This window comes from Nyctereutes procyonoides, unplaced genomic scaffold (assembly GCF_905146905.1).
Source record: "Nyctereutes procyonoides isolate TBG_1078 unplaced genomic scaffold, NYPRO_anot_genome, whole genome shotgun sequence".
Classification (NCBI taxonomy): Eukaryota; Metazoa; Chordata; class Mammalia; order Carnivora; family Canidae; genus Nyctereutes; species Nyctereutes procyonoides.
The window spans coordinates 39,607,675-39,628,861 of NW_026575125.1; the positions used below are offsets into that span (position 1 = coordinate 39,607,675).

Consider the following 21,187-nt stretch of genomic DNA (forward strand, 5'->3'; position numbering starts at 1 on the left):
TCCTATGAAAGCCCTTTCCTGGCTTGCTGCTAGCTCCTTGTTGCTGTGTCCTTCCTTGGGGGAGATAGAAAGAACTAGCTCTCTGGTCTCTTCTTATAAAGGCATGAATCCCATTATGAGGGCCCCACCCTCACTCAGGACCTCAATTAAACCTAATTACTTCCCAAAGTCCTCACCTCACCATCACATTGGGGATTAGGGCTTCAATATATGAATTTGGAGGGGACACAAACATTCAGTCCATAACAGTTTCCCTTTCTGAATATTCTGCTGTTGAATTATACCATAATACCAAATACCAATGTTATGAAACTTGATTATGTTTATGGATATATTTGTGCATATCCTACTTATTTTTACTACAGAACTATTCTTGCATTGTGCAAGCATACACATCACTGATTAGTTAACCATCTTCCCTCTTGATAATTTTAAGCAAGACTCTCAACTGTTATCTTCTGATTTTATGTTGGTATATGTATCAGTTAGGATCAAGTTTGGTTGAATGAATCATAGGAGCCAAATAATGATGTCTTAAACACAATAAAACTTTCTTTACTAGGTAAAAAAGTGTGATGATAAGCTCTTTAGTACTGATATAATAGGTCTACAAATGTCAGAGACTGAAGTCCCGTTACTCTCTCTGCTCCTCCATCCTAACACATGGCTCCCCTTTTTAAGATTCTCTCACCATCTAAGATGGTTCTAGAGTTCCAACAATCTAAGCATTAGAAAGTTAGGAAAGGGGATGCCTGGGTGGCTCAATCGGTTAAGTGTCTGCCTTCAGCTCAGGTCATTATCCCGGGGTCCTGGGATGGAGCCCCTCCCTGCACTGGGCTTCCTGCTCCGTGGGGAGTCTGCTTCTTCCTCTCCCTCTTCCTGCTTCTCCCCCTGATGTGCGTTCGCTCACTCTCTCTCCCTGTCAAATCAATAAATAAAATATTTTTTTAAGTTAGGAAAGAAGAAGAGGGGGAAAAAAGACACACTTCCCAATTAAATCAGCACCTTTTATGGGGCTTTCCATAGAGTACCACACAACAGTTCTACTTACATCTTATTGGCTGCACCTATCTGGAAGAGATGGTAGATTTTAGCCTGAGCAATTGTGTTTCCATTAATACAGGGTTCTGATTGGTAAGAAGGCAAGGATGGATATTATCTCTGCCATAATATGCTTAGTAATCAATAATACAGTCTTCTGAGTATTGAATTATAAATCTCACTGGACTATTTTATAAAAGCAAAGAAATATGAACATGTTGTCTAAATTTCATTATTAGCACAAAAATAAGATATTTTGTATGTATGCAAAATAGCATTCCCTTCACACAAATTTTGTTCAATTTTCCCTCAACAACAGAAAGCTGCCTTTTCACAAAAACAGATACATAGATCAATGGAACAGAATAGAGAATCCAGAAGTGGACCCTCAACTTTATGGTCAACTAATATTCGACAAAGGAGGAAAGACTATCCACTGGAAGAAAGACAGTCTCTTCAATAAATGGTGCTGGGAAAACTGGACAACCACGTGCAGAAGAATGAAACTAGACCACTCTCTTGCACCATACACAAAGATAAGCTCAAAATGGATGAAAGATCTAAATGTGAGACAAGAATCCATCAAAATCCTAGAGGAGAACACAGGCAACACCCTTTTTGAACTTGGCCACAGCAACTTCTTGCAAGATACATCCACGAAGGCAAAAGAAACAAAAGCAAAAATTAACTATTGAGACTTCATCAAGATAAGAAGCTTTTGCACAGCAAAGGATACTGTCAACAAAACTCAAAGACAACCTACAGAATGGGAGAAGATATTTGCAAATGACATATCAGATAAAGGGCTAGTTTCCAAGATTTATAAAGAACTTATTAAACTCAACACCAAAGAAACAAACAATCCAATCATGAAATGGGCAAAGGACATGAACAGAAATCTCACAGAGGAAGACATAGACGTGGCCAACACGCACATGAGAAAATATTCTGCATCACTTGCCATCAGGGAAATACAAATCAAAACCACAATGAGATACCACCTCACCCCAGTGAGAATGGGGAAAATTAACAAGGCAGGAAACCACAAATGTTGGAGAGGATGTGGAGAAAGGGGGACCCTCTTGCCCTGTTGGTGGGAATGTGAACTGGTGCAGCCACTCTGGAAAACTGTGTGGAGGTTCCTCAAAGAGTTAAAAATAGATCTGCCCTACGACCCAGCAATTGCACTGTTGGGGATTTACCCCAAAGATACAGATGCAGTGAAACGCCAGGACACCTGCACCCCGATGTTTCTAGCAGCCATGTCCACAATAGCCAAACTGTGGAAGGAGCCTCGGTGTCCATCGAAAGATGAATGGATAAAGAAGATGTGGTTTATGTATACAATGGAATATTCCTCAGCCATTAGAAACGACAAATACCCACATTTGCTTTGACGTGGATGGAACTGGAGGGTATTATGCTGAGTGAAGTAAGTCAATCGGAGAAGGACAAACATTATATGGTCTCATTCATTTGGGGAATATAAATAATAATGAAAGGGAATAAAGGGGAAAGGAGGAAAAATAAGTGGGAAATATCAGAAAGGGAGACAGAACATAAAGACTCCTAACTCTGGGAAACGAACTAGGGGTGGGGGTGACTGGGTGGCGGGCACTGAGGTGGGCACTTGACAGGATGAGCACTGGCTATTATTCTGTATGTTGGCAAATTGAACACCAATAAAAAATAAATTTATTATTAAAAAAAAGAAAGCTGCCTGTTTATAAAGTTTACCTTTAGGGGTAAAGAAATGATGCCATTGAGCTACTCTCTACTAAACTTGTATTTTGACGTTTTTTTTTTCTTTTAGAGGAAGGAATGGGCTTTCTTTGATCCACCCCACACTCTAGCTTGGCCTCTCTAGTTGTCAGTGGCCTTCTATAGTAAGGGCAATGGCTAGGGTTAGAAGTACAGGAGACTGATGCTGAAATTCCCTGTGAAATAAGAACAATGAAGTTGGCAAAATTCCTGAAATCCATCCTGCCTTGAAATCTGTTAGTCATGGGGATCCCTGGGTAGCTCAGTGGTTTAGCACCTGCCTTCAGCCCAGGGTGTGATCCTGGAGTCCTGGGATCGAGTCCTGCATCAGGCTCCATCTCATTCTTTCTCTCTCTCTCTCTCTCTCTCTCTCTCTCTCTCTCTCTCTGTCCCTCTCATAAATAAATAAAATCTTTAAAAAAAAGAAATCTGGTAGTCATGCTGATTCTGAATGCATTTCCTCTGTTTCTACTTAACACCACCTCCCATCAACTTAGGTGACACAAGTGGGTTTGATCCTGTCTTACTTGGGGCTTCTCCAGCCACAGGCTGTGAAACAAGGATTTGGGTGTAGGTGGTTAATTTGGGAGAGGATCCCAGAAGCACACATGAGATAGGAAGAGAGGAAAGTCAGTAAAGGGTATGCTTAATGGGCACTTTGCTCAATCCCACTGTGACTTTGGAGGCATGATGTCAAACATGCCTCATGGTTGTTCCAAGAAGGGTGAGGGAAGCCGAAGTATTTATCTGTTGATTTCCCTCCCTCACCAGTTGGAGATCACCCCAGGTGGTATGACATATCTAGCATTTCTAGTTTGCCCTACTGGAGGGCTCAACAAGCCCTCAGGCCAACAAGCAAAGAGGCTTAGGAATTTGAGGTTGAAAAACAGCATGCTGGAAGTTCTTCTGTAGTTACCAGTGAACTAGAGGTGAGATGAGGGAAAAGGCATTAACAGGGTCTGCTACTTGCCCCCTGAGACTCCATGTCCAGGGTAGTTACATGACATAGGCCAGATCGATCAGAGTGTCACCTTCTGTGGACACAGTGATTGGATCGGGTATGGCCACCCATCCCCCAGAAGTGACTTCTTTTTTCTCACAGGTAGTAGGGGCTTCCCCTTACCATACATTCCCTTCTGTATTATTCAGTGATTGCTGAGTAACAAATTGCCACAAATTTAGCAGCTTAAAGTAACACCGTTTATGTAGGTCAGTCAAGAGTCTGAGCATGACTTAGCTGAGTCCTCTGTCAAGTTGGGATCGGGGTAGTGGTCAGGGCTCAGTTATTATCCAGGGGCTCAACTGTGAGTAGATCTGCTTTCAAGCTCACTCAAGTTGTTGTCAGAATTCATTCCCTTTTGGTTGTAGAACTGAAGGCCTCAGTTCTTGCTGGCAGTCAGATGAAGGCTACCCTTGGCACCCACAGTTTCTGGCCACGTGGCTTCCTCCCTAGGCATACTAACACCATGGTAACTTGCTTCTCCAAAATCAGAAATGGAGGAAGAGAGTGAGTCCACTAGCAAGATGGAATTTTACATAATCAAATATAATCACGGAAATTGCATTCCATCAGCTTGTCATGTTCTATTAGTTAGAGGCAAGCCATGGGTTCTGTCTACATTCAAGGAGAGGGGGTTATAGAAACATTTGAATTCTGAAAGGTCGGGATCATAGGGACCCCCTTAAAGTCTATCTGACACCCCTTCTAAGGTATTCAGTTCTACCATGATAAGAAAGTTCACTCAGAGATTCCAAGGCCACCACTTCTGAGGCAGGTTTCTTGCCTCTGCCTACACTGTGATGATCTTATAAGTTCTCTCTCTAAAGACAAGAAGAACCTCACATGCTTAATTTCTCATAGAGCACTCTCTTTAATAAAACTTCTGATAAATTGGGATTTATTTCAATTGTTTTGGACACAATATTTCTCTTGGTGAATCCCAATACTGAATTAGCCTTCTTGGCAATCATGTCACACTGCTGATTTAGATTATATTAAAGCAAACTAATCCATCTACATCATCTTTCATTATGAACTACTGTTAAGTCAAATCTGTTGCTTCATGTGCTTTTGTATCTCAGTGAGTTACTTTACATTTTTTCTTACTAATTTCATTGTGTTGATTTTTTGGACAGGGTTTAAAAAACATTTTATATGTTTTCTAGATTTGGCTATCCTCCAAACTCTAGGTCATCTGCAAATTTGATAAATGTGTCTTATATGTATTCAGCCAGATATTTGACTTAAAATGTTAAAAATGGCAAAGTGGAGTCTGGAGGGCTGTCATCATGATGGACACTAATAAATTCATGTAACACGGTTCCCAATGATCCCTTTAGGTAGGTTTTTGGTAGTCACCACTTCCTTTTCTAAAGGCTCTAAAACCATCTAATTGATAATCATGCTAAAATTTGGTTGCAGTGCAGTGTCAAGGTTACTGGTATATAGTTTCTGGAAACTAAATTTCTCTTCCTTTTGTTAATTACAATACTATGATAGTTCACAACTGGAACTATGAGACCCTTTAAGTCTTATAAGTCTATAAGTTCCCTTTAAGACCAAGGAACTCATTTCTCCAACTGCTGGGAGTTAGGCTATTGACACCTTATAGCTAAGTCCTTTTCTGGGAATTGTCCTCTGCTAAAGACAGTCACCTCTCCTAAGGAAACCTCCCACTCCTGGGGGTTGAGGGGGATAAGCCCACATTCTTCAACTGGTGGAAGTGGATTCATAAAAACCATGTTCTCTTCCCTCAAGGTAAGACAAGTCTGCAAGTCCCTCCCAACATCAGAGCCTACCATGGGATAAACCCAGATCTTTGTTGTAACTGAATTTCTATTTAATTTCTCCCTCTGTCCTGTTCTGATACCCTTATTCCTTCATCAGTGTTGGTCCTGAAGGCATACCCTAATGTAAGGCTTTGTCTCAGAGTCTGTTTCCCAGGAAACTGGACTTGCTGTACCATTATTCTTCAGGAGCCTCTCACCCCCTTCAAAAGTCCTCTTTCAGTGTCCAGGGTAGAATTTAAATTCATTTTATTGGGTAAGTGCTCTTAATATCTCTCTAATTCTCTTGAGCTTTTGTCTCTCCATATATTGCTGGCTATATATTTGGGAGGTTGAAGATCCCTCTTGTCAATTGTGAAGGCAAAAAAAGTTGAGGCATTTTGCTTTTATCCTGTGACCTGCTCACATTTGGTGAGCAGCCCCCTTCCTTGCACTTCTTCTTTTGTGTATGACTAAATGAGTCCTTTTTGTGTTCTTTGTGCTTTCCGCATGCCTTAACTCACTCTGGGACTTGGCCCTTCTGGCACTGTTCATACTCCCCTCATGCCTTGCAGATCTCAATAGAGAATGGTAGTGGATGTACAGGCCACCTGCTCAGGGCACCTGCTTGATAATTCAGAGGTAAAGTCTGTGCTTTGATACAGAAAAGTACTGTCTTGGTTTTATCACTATCTCCCTTTTAACTTCTGGCCCATATACAAAAAGGTTCTTTTTCCTCCATCCCCCCAACTCACCCTGCCCAAGCCCTGCTTTGGGCAGCAATTTTCCTACAACCAATGCCTTTGAATACACTTTTTGTGCCACATTGTTCCAGGCTATATGAAGCCAGCCTAAGCAGTGTTAATCCATTTTGATGTTTTCCAGCCAAAGATCTAATTGAGTTGATTTCTATGACATTTTAGAGCTACCCACTCAACTTCAAAATTTTAAAAACTTTCATTTGCATCTTTGTTTTTTGCTACCACCTAAACAAAACTCAGCACACATCATATTTTTCTTTTGGGAAAAAAACAACCTTCTGAGAACAAGGGAGTAGAGGTGCTCCCTTGCATGAAGTCTCAAATAAAACAGATGAATGATAGCTGTTAGAATAATAACCATATTTATGTCTCTGTAAGACAAAAAATTATCCACTCACATGCAAGAACCATATTCTATGGATATAAACTTTAAGTCATTTGCAATTAAAGGGGGAAATCATTGGTACTGTCTGAACTTCAGGAGATCTGCTCAAGTTTTCCCACTCACTACTAAATTCTCAGCACATATCAAACTCTGATTGAAAAGGCTTCCTAATGTGGTGCATACAAAACAAAATGTACTTGCAGTGGGTTGAGGTCTTTGATCACTGAGATCGAGCACTGAGACAAATTGAGCACAAGTGGTAATAAGCAAAAGAATGAGAACAGCATTTGAGATCTTCAGTCAAAAAGTACTCAAATAAATTTCAAGATATGATTAGGACTCTAGTGGCTCTATTACTGACCATGTGCAAAGGAAAATAGGGGAGAAGCATCATGCACTGGCTGTCAAAAGGAAACAGACAAAATTAGCCTGATTTCATGTCTTATGTAATTACTGTGGATTTTTAATTAAAGATTTTCAAAATTAATAGAGTGTAGATGACGAGTTTCTTTGCCTATGGGTTTAATTTTTTAAGATTTTATTTATTTTTTTCATGAGGGACACAGAGAGAGGCAGAGACCTAGGCAGAGGGAGAAGCAGGCTCCCTGTGGGGAGCCTGATGTGGGACTCGATCCAAGGACCCCTGGGATCAGACCCTGAGCCAAAGGCAGAGGCTCAACCACTGAGACACCCAGGTGCCCCTGCCCATGGGAAGGGTACCCATCTCTGATATCTGGTCCTGAATTCTGACTCCAAGACTTTTGAGCTGTGTGACCTTTGGCAAAGTGCTTAAACTCTTTGGTCTCAGTCTGTTCATCTGTAGAAAGGGAATGAGAACGATAACTAATTCCAGATTGTTGTAAGGATTAAATGGGATAGGTATTAGAAGTGTTTAGCACAATGCCTGGTTATAAAGTTTCAATGAGTATTAGCTATGACTGCAGTTATTATTATTACAATGTAACATTAATTTTGGTGATTTTTCGTATGTTGCCCCCCAATTGGAAATTCATTATGATTCATTAAGGATCAGCAGAGGGAGTCAGTTTCCCTACGAGTGGATACTGAGAGGACCAAGCTAGAGGAAGGGGAATGCCTATAAAAGTGGGTAAGGTCCTGTGAGTTTTATGGGCCTGTTGCCATTTTTTGTGGGCCTGGATACTTTTCAACCCTCTCGGCTAAATTGTAGCAGTGAATGTAGTTGGCTGCCAGCTCTCCTTGGCCTCAGCACCTTAATTATGATTGAGACAAAGGTCTGACTCTTAATGAGAACACAGCCTCATCAGACTGCAGAGCCCTGCCCACAAGTCTGGGGCACTTTTTATTTCATGGGGAACTTATTTTTGTCGGAAGTTTCCCAGACGTGGACTATGAGGGCTGATGGCCTTATTGTTCTCCTTTCTTGAAGGAAAATGGAAGAAAAAAGAAACAGAACTTCAGCCTTCAGGTCTCTTTATAGCCTCGACCTTCAGGGATGGTGCCTCTCTTGTGGGCAGAAAAGACCTTCACGTACTTCAGAGGCCTCGGACTCAGATGCCTACAACAGGCCAGAAATAAGTGAAATAGGCCAGAAGCCCTGCAGGGCTTGGGAGGAACAGAAGAGCTTGGGTCTTTCCAGACAGCAGCTCCAGGAGATTGTTCTCACCTAAGAAATGGGTGCAGTGATGGTAGATCCTCCAATCTTTCAAAAGAAACTACAGATCTAGCTTTCAAAAAAGATTTTATTTATTTATTCATGAGACACAGAGGCAGAGACACAGGCAGAGGGAGACGCAGGCTCCCTGCAGGGAGCCTGATGTGGGACTCGATCCCAGGACCTTGGGATCACAACCTGAGCCGAAGGCAGATGCTCAACCACAGAGCCACCCAGGTGCCCTACAAATCTAGCTTTTTTTGTTGAATCTCCTACTTTTTAAAAACACCATGTGGGTTAAACAAAATATTTGCCAGCCATGGCTCAAGTATTACCAGACCAGGATTCTCATCTATATGGTGCGATTTCAGGTTCCTGGAGAGGTTCCTTCTGACCTAAACATGTCCCTTACCTATGTCACTCCACTGAAAGTCCAGCAGAGGCTTTCCCAGTTCTAAGACCTCCCTTCAAGATGCAAAGTCACCCTTGTAGGGAGCACACGGAGAACCCATCAGTCACTAGCTCACTCACTAGATGATGCCAGTTCACTGTATCCATTTAGGGAACAAGGAAAGGGGAAGCTGTACAGGCAGGTAGGGATAGGACAGTCCAGTGGAACGAACACCCGGAATTCTTTGCTTTGGTACTCACTAGTTGTCATAACCTCACTTTTCCTTGTTTGTGAAAGGGGGCTAATAAATGCTACTTCATGGGACTGTGGTGAGAATGAAGTAGAATAAGACATACAAAATGGCCAAGAGCAGACTGTCCTTAAATAAAAATTTAATCTGGAGGGAAGAAGGAAAGATGTTCTGGAGCTCAGGAGCAGTTCTGAAGTAGGGAGGTAGCCACACAGGACCTCTCAGAAGAGGGGTAAAAAGGGTGGGAAGGCAGGAGGGAGCCATAAGCAATCAGAGCATATCATTTTCTGGCCAGCAATCCCACTAGTATAAGGGGATAATCTATTAAGGGAGAAACAGGCACTATGATAATAACCCACAACTGCAGCCTGTTATACTGACTTGTATTCTAAGCTTACACAAGTCTAATTCATCTTTCCAATATCTTTGGCCACTATGGACTTAGTTGTCTGGATACTGTTTCTTTGACTTCTTTGCTCAAATCAATGTTCCATGCCTGCATTTCTTACTTCTATAACACATAAGTGCATTGTCAGCCAATTTTTTTTGCTTGGTGGAAAAAATAAAAACAACAAAACCTCTTGTGTTTTATGCTCTGCAGAACTCAGAAGAAATTTTAGAGAAGAAATTTTAACCAGAACGAAACCAGCTTTAGATGTGTACGGTAGAGACAGGAGTGTAGGGTTGAGGAAGGAATGGGAGATAAACATAAACCTCCATCAATATGACAAAGGAAAACGACAAGTGAATGAGTGTTACAGAATCACATATCAGCGGCTTGGCTTTGTAAAAACTGTCCCAGTGTAATAACACAAATGTCATTTTTTTTAAAAAAGAGAGAAATCCTGTACCATGTACGAAAAACAGACTTTCAGACCCTCGTTCCTAGCCCATGCCATTGCTTAGTATTCCAACTACAAAGGCCTGCAGGGTTGCCCGTTTTGAGAGATCATAAAGGAAGAGATTGGGTTTTATCCAGAAAGATCACAGGAAGACACGTTTCCCAGTTGAATATTGAAATTTCCAACACCTCTATACACACCAATGTGAGTGCACATGCACACACTTATTCATGCACATGGCCAAAGTGCTTTGGATTCATGTTACTATAGTTAACAAATCAAAGAAGTGGACAAATCTCCATACTCTCTGTGTGTTTTTTGTGGTTGGCCTCTTGTCTGAGGCCAAAGATTAGTCAGGATGTTACCAGGGGTCCAGATGTGGCTTTTCAGAAAAACACATTCCTTAGCTTGGCTTCTGTATGTCTTGGTTGCCAAGATCCACTCTTCTGTGCTCAACTCAGCCCTCATCACACACCCCCACCCTTCCCCTGCCTAATCTCAAATGGCCACCACAGTGGTTGGCTTTAATATTGGAACAGAAAGAAGGAAAAGCCTTGAGACTACATATTCCGCTCCACAACAATCTGGAGAAAATGTGTCAAATGCATTCCACTGCCATATGTCAACTCCCTTCCATATCGAAGTTATTTCTGCAGAAAATATTGTCTAAAGAATTCTCATCACTGCATTTGCACAAGGGTGGCCATAATTCCTGACGTTTGGATCTCTAGTAGAACAGGTATTGTGTTCAGTTTGATTGTCTAGGATCTTGGAAAAACTGGCCACACCAGTGAGGGACTAAAATAACCTATAACCTTATTACAAAACTCAAGTTTTGTTTTGTGTGAAAATGTCAATATATGAAAACAAATACAGGTGGCCCTTTAAAAAACCCAATTAGGTGTGGGACAAGCCCTAGGAATCTGCATTTTATTACAAGCTACCCAGATGGTTCTGATACAAAGAGTTCCCTGACCCTACTTTGAGAACGATTGCTCTGTGTCACCTCTGCTAACAGGTGGCATTACATTTTTGGAGCCCAGAAACCCTTTACATTGTCAAAAAATATTGAGGACCCCAATGAGCTTTGGCTTATGTGAGTTAAATCTATTGACTCACACCATATTAAAAATTAGATGGTTTTAAATATTTATTTATAAGTCACTTTTGAAATAACAACAATAAACTTATTACAATCTAACGTAAGTAAAATATTTTCATGAAAAATAACTTTTTTCCCCAAACCAAGAAAATTAATGAGAAGAGCGACATTATTTTGCATTTTCAAATCTCTTTATTATCTGGCTTAATAGAAGACAGATGGCTCCTCATATTTGCTTCTGCATTCTAGCTATTGCAATATGTTGTTTTGATAGAAGAATATATATATATATATATATATATATATATATATATATATATATATATGAACAAAATCCACCTTACACAGACATGTAGTTGGAAAAGGCTGTTTTAGATCATTATGGATATTCTTTGATACTACACCAAAATGCAAGAAATTGTAGTTCCTTAAAGGCTAGTTGCACCACAGACTCTGAGACCATCCAGTGAGCCTTTCATTCTCTATTACATTAAAATTCGTTGGTATGTCTTGCACTTAGAATACATTTTTTACTCATGCATAATTTTATAAAACTATGAATTGGTCATTTAGAAAATATTGGTTCACCAAGTTTTGCAAATATTCCAAATGTTGACATACTTCATTACACAAAATTTTAAAAATCATATTTGTTAATATCAACACTAATCTCCCAGAAAACGTCTGTAAGTATTGGGAAGCTGGCAAGTACATGGTGATGGATATACGCTTTCCAAAATTTTAATTTTCTCTTGAAAGTTGGAATTTTATCTTTGGCAACAAATACTGTCAGTTGTTTTCCTTGAAATAACAGACTCACTTTGTTCATTGTCAAAAAAATATCTGCCAAATAACCAAGTCCAAATAACCATGATTGGTCTGTCAGTTATTTGTTCAAATAAAAATGGTCTTCCATGAAAAAAGCAGCTAGTTCAGCTCACAACTCAACTGTACAAATACTTTTTCTTGAGACAACTATCACAGGTTAGTGTGCAGCAGAAGTATTTTATGCATATGTCTCACTTTGCCACACAGAATAGTAAAATAAAATTTTAAAAAGAAGGCACAGGCTTAGAGTTTTCCAATAAATATATTAATACAAGCTCATGTTTGAGAATCCTGAGCATTGGGCACTCCTGATGGCTCTGATTAGATGAGAGTCAGATGTCCACACCACACACAATAAAGAACATTTTGCCACAACAATGGTCAAATCTGGCAGAAACACAATTCAAATTTGGTGGGCCCAGGTTTGATCCATTATTTTCTACAAAATCTGTGCTAATGAATTGATGCAGGCCCTAAAAGATGTGGTAGATGTATGGAGTGTGTATGCATATTACAGTAGATGTTAAAATCTTCTTTTTTTCTCTAGAAAGGCAGTAATTTGCTCTAGAAAAACCCTGTAGTTGGGGATATAATGGGATACGACAAAGGAATGATATTATGATGGTGTTGGGCTAGAGATTCAAGAATATTGTCTCAACTCACCTGTCTGTCATCCTTTTAGGGACCTCAAAAGATAGAAACAAAATGTCTGCAAAATGAAATGAAGTAAAAACTTGATTACTAACTAGGATTTTTTTCTCCAAACTCAAATGTGGAGGAAGCTCTGAAAACAGGCTGGATTCCACAGATGGCTCATTTACCCAAGTGAAATTGGTTTCAATGTTCTAGAACCAAAGCTTCCTAAAAGCCCACTTTGCATAACTTTCCTAAGTTTAAAAGTTATCACTTCACTAGAACAAAACGCCATCTTGTATTCCAATGTTCATAGCAGCATTACTGACAATACCAAAGAGTGAAACAACTCGAATGTACATGAACGGATGAATAGATAAACAAAATGTGGTATATACATACAAAGAAATATCATGCAGGCTTAGAAAAGAATAAAATTGTGATACATGTTAAAATATGGGTGAACCTTAACAATATCATCCTAAATGAATAAATTAAACACAAAAAATACAAATACTATATGATTCCACCTATAGGAAGTATCTAGAGTAGTCAAATCCAGAGACATGGAAATATGGATCTTTTCATTCGAAAGGAAATATTTTGGGATAATGCAAGCACATTATCTAATGAAGTCAAGATAGTGAATAAGTTGACAGTTACATTTGGGCAACACAGCTATAAGTAAAACCACAGTTGATTCTAAATGTTGTTGTTGTTGCCTGTTGGTTTACTTTTGGGCATCTCATTTAGCTTCCAAATCACTTTCTCTCTTATCCACCTCTTCTATTTCCATTTTTCTCCATCTTTAATCCTTCTCTTACTTTTAGTTCCCTTCTTCAATCATTTTTTACACCCTTTGCTGCTATTTTTTGGCCTTCTCACCTGCACTTGTTCCTGTCTACCTCTATTTCCCCTTCCTCTTTTCCTCCTGGACTTGGAGCTCCTATCCTAGGTGGATATTGTGGCAAGATGAAAGCCACTACCTGGTCTCTTGTTTGCTTCCAGCCATATATACTCCTCAGTAATAACGCAGAGAGACTCGAGATAGATCCAAGCATCTCAAACCTGTTAGTAGAGAGGGTCTCCAAAGAGGAAAAACTGACACAGCCTATTTTCGGAGACTGACAAGTTGTTAACAGCTGCAGTAAGACAGGTTGAATCAGATGAAGTTTTTTTCACGCCAGAAATTAGAATTACAATTCAGCATGAGACTCTACAAGCACATATAAGTATAGTATCTTTGAGGGCAGAGACATTTCACCCATCTTGTACATAGTTTACAACTAAATGAAAGTTAAGTTTAACTGGATATAGCTTATAATTGGCATGATTGCTTTTAATTTGCTCAACTAATTTAATCATCTGCAATCAAAATAAGATATTTTCTATATAGTCATTAAGCTTTCACTGTATAGCACGAGGTAGAGTTTCAGAGTCCTGGCTCAGGAGCCCCATTCCCTGGATTTGGATCCTAGAATTATTCTCTCTAGCTGTATGGACAATGGGTGAGTTGTTGGAGTTCTAAAATATTTCCATTTTTAAAATATCAGGGCCTTTGTAAATATTAGGATTTACTTCCAACCACCAACTCAATAAAATATGTTGAAGGTTTATTTGACATTGAACTGCTTTGGGGTCATAGCATTTGGGCAGTCTCAGAAGTAAAATGGGGTCTGTTTGCAAGTCCTTGAACTATAACGAAGGACAAGGTAAGACTTTCATAGCTGTGCAGTGTATGGACAACACATCTTAGGAGTTCAGAGAGTATAGGCTTACCTCCACACTAAGGGATCAGAGACAATCTTCATGTGACATTCCAAGGGCCTCTTGTAGAATCCAGGGTCCAGATATGTGATGCTGGGGGGAAAAAACATTCCATTTTGAGTAAAAGCATCAAAGTAAGGAAGTGGGTATCAGAGACAAAGAACAGGGCATGCATGAAGACAAGCCCTGGAGAACAATGTAGGAAAAGTAGATGCGTGGCAGATTAAAGACAGCTTGAATGACAGGCGACAGAACCATTCCTCTGCAATGCTGTCCTGGGCACCATTAGATCTGACGGTGACTCCTTTCTTCTATTCTCCCTTAAGTTCAAGAGTAATGTCTGCAGTCCTCACCTGTCCCAGAAAACCACATCCCTTCTGTTTCCCACCCTAGTAGACATCCCTCCATCCATCTACGCACATGCTTCCAGGTTTGGGCAGCGAAGACTTGCCTTCCAGTCCATGAGCCATTGAGAAACAAGCCTGCCACTAGTAGCTGGAATCTGTTATTGCTACCAGTAAACTCCCCAGCAGGACCAGGGAGAGCCTATGGATGTCCATGTCACCCCCAACTCCATCCTCCACCTCCATTCCCAAAGTCAGCAGACTTCCCCTCAACTCCACAGTGTAGTTGCTTGGCCTTTGTGATCTGGCTTCTGCTGGTGTGCTTTCTGAGTCTCTGCTAGTACTGAAACCAACTGCAAACCCCACCCACTTGCTCACAAGGCAAGGATCCTTTCCTCAAAAAACAACATCCAGACCGTCTATCTCTACCTTCACATCCATTGACCATCTCCATTTCTGAGATCCAGGTATCTACTGCAACTTAAAAAACTACTCCAGACTAAGTGGCTTTAAACAACCATTTAGAGTAAGCATCGTTAAAGTCTCCCCTGCCACCGCTGTCATGTCTAAGTCAGAGTCTCCCAAAGAGCCCGAGCAGCTGCGGAAGCTCTTCATCAGAGGTTTGAGCTTCGAAACAACCGATGAGAGTCTGAGGAGCCATTTTGAGCAATGGGGGACGCTTCCGGACTGTGTGGTAATGAGAGACCCCAACACCAAGCGCTCCAGAGGCTTTGGGTTCGTCAGGTGCCACCGTGGAGGAGGTGGACACAGCCATGAACGCTCGGCGGCACAAGGTGGACGGAAGAGTCGTGGAACCAAAGAGGTCTGTCTGCTGAGAAGATTCTCAAAGACCCGGTGCCACTTAACTGTGAAAAAGATTTTTGTCGGTGGCATTAAAGAAGACACAGAAGAACATCATCTAAGAGATTATTTTTGAAAACTATGGGATAATTGAAGTGATTGAGATCATGACTGACCGAGGCAGTGGCAAAAAGAGAGGTTTTGCTTTTGTGACCTTTGATGACCACGACTCTGTAGACAAGATTGTCATTCAAAAATACCATACTGTGAATGGCCACAACTGTGAAGTAAGGAAAGCCCTATCGAAGCAAGAGATGGCTAGTGCTTCATCCAGCCAAAGAGGCCGAAGTGGTTCTGGAAACTTTGGTGGTGGTCGTGGAGGTGGTTTTGGTGGGAATGACAACTTTGGTCGTGGAGGGAACTTCAGTGGTCGAGGTGGCTTCGGTGGCAGTCCAGGTGGTGGTGGATACAGTGGCAGTGGGGATGGCTCTAACGGATTTGGTAATGACGGAAGCAACTTTGGAGGTGGTGGAAGCTATAACGATTTTGGCAATTACAACAATCAATCCTCAAATTTTGGACCCATGAAAGGAGGAAATTTTGGGGGCAGAAGCTCTGACCCCTATGGTGGTGGAGGCCAATACTTTGCCAAACCACAAAACCAAGGTGGCTATGGCGGTTCCAGCAGCAGCAGCAGCAGCAGCTATGGCAGTGACAGAAGGTTTTAATTACTGCCAGGAAACAAAGCTTAGCAGGAGAGGAGAGCCAGAGAAGTGACAGGGAAGCTACAGGTTACAACAGATTTGTGAACTCAGCCAAGCACAGTGGTGGCAGGGCCTAGCTGCTACAAAGGAGACATGTTTTAGACAATACTCATGTGTATGGGCAAAAAACTCGAGGACTGTATTTGTGACTAATTTTATAACACGTTATTTTAGTTTCTGTTCTGTGGAAAGTGTAAAGCATTCCAACAAAGGGTTTTAATGTAGATTTTTTTTGCACCCATGCTGTTGATTGCTAAATGTAATAGTCTGATCATGACGCTGAATAAATGTGTCTTTTTTAAAAAAATAAAATAAAATAAACAAACAAAAACAAAATGTGTCTTTATTATGATATCTCATACTGGGTCAAGTATCCAGACAGGGCACACAGAGGGGAAGCTCATTATTGCTCTACAAAGTCTGGACCCTCAATTTGGATAAACTATACATCTGGTGGGCAAAATGGCCAGAGACTATCTGGGTCTCTCTCTCTCTCTCTCTCTCTCTCTCTCTCTCTCTCTCCTTCTCTATCCCTCTCTCCCTGTCTCCTCCCTGTCTCTGTCTCCCTCTCACATGGAGTCTCCATGGGGCTAGCTTGGGCTTCCTCACAGCATGGCACCCTTGAGGGAATAAAAAAATGCCTCTTAAAGGCTAGATCTTGAAGTGACAGAGAATCACTTCTGCCATATTCTATTAGTCGAAGCCATCACAATTCAGCCACAATTCAGCAGAGGGACCGTAGACCTCACCTTTCTTTATTTTAGTTTTATTTATTTATTCATGAGAGACACAGAGAGAGAGAGAGAGAGAGAGAGAGAGAGAGAGAGAGGCAGAGACACAGGCAGAGGGAGAAACAGGTTCCATGCAGGGAGCCTGACATGGGACTCGATCCCAGGTCTCCAGGATCACACCCTGGGCTGAAGGTGGTGCTAAACCACTGAGCCACCCGGGCTGCCCAGCTCTCACCTTTCAATGAAAAAAACTGTCAACGAATTTGTGGCCATTTTTAATCCAGCACATTTGATTGACAGCAGGAATCTTCTCGGTAGAAAGCTTCTAATTGCTGTGTGTGCCTCCTTTCATTCACCCTTTGTCTTATGTAGAGCAGACCTCCAAATGTCTGCGATATCCAGCCACCTAGATCAGATCTGACTTCACCATTTCCACTCTGTTATGGGTTGAATTGTGGCCTCCAATAAAGATTTGTTGAAGTTCTAGCCCCTAGTACCTCAGAATATAACCTTATTTGAAGATTGGGTCTTTGCAGATGTTAAGTCAAGGGTGGATCCTAATCCAATATGACTAGTTTCCTTATAAACAGGACAAACATGCACAGAAGAAAGACAATGTGAAGAGACAAAGGGAGCAGATAGCCATTCTACAAGCCAAGGAATGCCTGAGATGACCAAAAGCTAGGAGAAAAACTTAGAACAGATCCTTCTCTAGAGCATTTAGAGGGATCATCGCCCTGCCAATAACTTGATTTTGGACTTCTGGATTCCAAAACTGTGAGACAATAAATTTGTTTTATTCTGAGCAACCTAGTTGGTGGTACTTTATAATGGCAGCACTAGAAAACTCATGCCCTCTTAACATGAAAAATGCAGACTACAACATTTTTAGGGACATCTATATAGTCAGGAAAGTTTCCTTTGCAATGGCCAAACCCATCCTAAGAATCTATCCCCTACCTTTTTCTTCTGTAGCCTTCAGCATCCTTTCCAACTGAACCTGGGAGACTTAAAAGAGACATGCAGTACCTTCAGCACATATTAGCCCACTTAATTTCCATAACTATTCTATTATTCAGTGACTATAATCTGCCAAGTTGCTATGACAAAACAGTACTGACTGAGTAGCTTATAAACAATGAAGATTGAAGATTCCTGGGTGACTCAGCGGTTTAGTGCCTTCGGCCCAGGGCGTGATCCTGGAGACCCGGGATCGAGTTCCACATCAGGCTCCCTGCATGGAGCCTGCTTCTCCCTCTGCCCGTGTCTCTGCCTCTCTCTCTCTCTCCCTGTGACTTTGCTGAATTCATGTATCAGGTGTGTGTGTGTGTGTGTGTGTGTGTGTGTGTGTGTGTGTGTGTATCTCTCGGGAATAAATAAATAAATAAAATCTTTTAAAAAATAAACAATGGAGATTTATTCCTCACAGTTCTAGAGACTGGGAAGTCCAAATTCAAGCCTCTAGCACAGTCACATTCTGATGAGATCTTTCTTCCTATTTCACAGCAAACTCCTTTTTGCTGTGTCTTTACATGGAAGGGGCTAGGGATCTCTTTGGAGTCTCTTCCATAAGGCACTACTCTCAGGGCACCTGGCTGGCTCAATCAGTAGAGCATGTGACTGTTGATCTCAGGGTTGTAAGTTTGAGCCCCATATTGAGTGTAGAGATTACTTAAAAATAAAATCTTTACAAGGCACTAGTCTCATTCATGAGAGCCCCACTTTCATGGTCTATACATCTTCCAAAGATCCCACCTCCTATACCATCAATTAGGGCATTAGGATCTTAGTATATGAATTTTAGGGAGACCACATTCAGGCTATAGTAGTCAGATATTATTACTCCCATTTTACAAAAAAGGAAAATGAGTTACAGAGGTTGCGGAATCTATTTAAGATCATGCAGTTATGAGCTACTGGGCAGAGGACACCAGCTTTCACTGTGCAGCTGTCACTATCATAGCATGGCAGCTTCCCTCTGCAGCTGGACTATTTTTAAGTGGGAAGGTGTTTTGAGCATAGAACTTAATATTTATCTCACTCAGTGCATTTCTTTCTCCAAAGGCAGCTCATTTGTCTAAGATGTGATAAACACTCATTCTTTTTGCTAAATATATTGTCATTAACCAAACTAAAGGTTTATAATAAAATTAAATTACAATTATTGCCTCAAGAGTGATGAGCGCCAGTTAAGGACATTTTAAACATTCCAAAAAATCAAAGAAAGAAACTTCTAGCAGACATTTCTTGAACAACTATAAGGTAATAAGTGCTGTAGTGGCACAGGGTTGAGTAAGACATAGCTTGTCCTCAGGTAGTCAAAGTAACTAATAATAAACACATACTAAGATATGTGATTTCACATCTCATGAGATATGTGATCTCACTTGTGCAGAGTGAAGCCGGATGGATCATTCACCTGAAATAACAGGTGGCTTCCTAAACACATGAGCAGTTTTGCTCTAATATAGGTACAGCCTTATTTCTAAAACATTCCCATGCTGTATCTCACCATTTTCTTTGTCTTTTGAGATCATATTTCTAACTTTAGACTTTGTGAGTTTTATAGGCTCCCAACCTTCTCTTCTTTCTACTTCCCAAGAGAAACTCCATTTTTCAGGCTCACCTACAACTTGTTCCCAAGTGCAAAAGACCTATCCTGCTTCATGGGTAACTCCTCTCTCCTTCAAACCCTCTGACCACCCTCTCTCCTTTGGCAGAGTGTTTTGATGATTGAGTATAAGAGAATAGGAACATAGAAAGGCAATGGATTTCTGTACATTTATTTTATACCCTGTGACTTTGCTGAATTCATGTATCAGGTCTAGTAAAATTTTTTTTTTTGTGAAGTCTTTCAGGTTTTCTACATAGAGTATCATGTCATCTGCAAACTGGTGCAGCCATTCTGGAAAACAGTATGGAGGTTCCTCAAAAAGTTAAAAACAGTAGCACCCTACAACCCAACAATTTCACTACTAGGTATTTACCCAAAGGATACAAACATAGTGATCTGAAGGAGCACCTGCACCCCAATGTTTATAGCAGCAATGTCCACAATAGCCAAACTATGGGAAGAGCCCAAATGTCCATCAACTGATGAATGGATAAAGAAGATATGGGGTGTGCGTCTGTGTGCGCACATGCACACACGTGCGTGCACACATATACACCATGGAATATTACTTAGCCCTCAAAAAGAATAAAATCTTGTCACTGGGGATCCCTGGGTGGCGCCTGCCTTTGGCCCAGGGCGCGATCCTGGAGACCCAGGATCGAATCCCACATCGGGCTCCCGGTGCATGGAGCCTGCTTCTCCCTCTGCCTGTGTCTCTGCCTCTCCCTCTCTCTCTGTGACTATCATGAATAAATAAAAAAAAATTAAAAAAATTTAAAAAAAATCTTGTCACTGGCAACAACGTAGATGGAGCTAGAGTGTATTATGCTAAATGAAATAAGTCAGTCAGAAAAAAACAAATACCATGCAATTTCACTCATATGTGGAATTTAAGAAACAAAACAGATGAACATAGGGGTGGGGGGAAAAGAGAGAAAAGGAAGCAAACCATAAGAGACTCTTAATTATAGAGAACAAACTTAATTATAGAAAACAAACCTCCCTCCTAGTGGAGGGAGGTGAGCAGGAGATGAACTAAATGGGTTATAGGTACCAAAGAAGGCATTTGTTGTAATGAGCACTGGGTATTGTATGTAAGTGATGAATCACTAAATTCTACTCCTGAAATCAATTTTTTAAAGATTTCATTGATTTTATTTATTTTTGAGAGAGAGAGGGAGCTAGAGAGAGCTAGAGAGCAGGGGAAGAAGTGGGGGAAGAAGCAGAGGGAGAAGGACAAGAAGACTCCACACTGAGCATAGAGCCCGATGAGGGTGGGGCTCGATCCCATGACCCTGAGATCATGACCCCAGTCAAAATCAAGAGTGGGACACTCAGCTGACTGGAGCCATCTAGGCGACACCACCTGAAATCAATTTTACCAATAATGTTAACTAACTAGAATTTAAATAAAAAACTAGGAATAAAAACAAAGAAACCACATGAACAACAAGAACAACAACAAAAACAAGTGACTGGGAACAAAGCTTTAAAGTTCACTCCCAGGTCAATTCACAGGCATAGAACTTCATCACCATAATGAGATTGCAGAGTCACCAAGAGACATATATCTTGCTCTTTAAAATGCCATCTTCCATTCACTTTGTTAGAGAACAAAATTTGAGTTAATGCTTAATTCTTTTGGCTTAAGCTAAAAATGCAACCTTTTATGTACATGTATATATGTGTACATACGTGCCTCTCAATGTGTGTGTCCATGTACATGCTTATATTTCCTAGCTCTAATCCCTGAGAGTACCTAGAAACACTGAC

The 21,187-nt window shown here is 40.9% G+C and overlaps 1 pseudogene; it reads left to right on the plus strand.

Moving 5' to 3' along the window:
- The first annotated feature begins 15,066 nt into the window (after nt 1–15,066).
- LOC129518715 (heterogeneous nuclear ribonucleoprotein A1-like) lies at nt 15,067–16,331 on the plus strand (annotated as a pseudogene).
- The last annotated feature ends 4,856 nt before the right edge of the window (nt 16,332–21,187 follow it).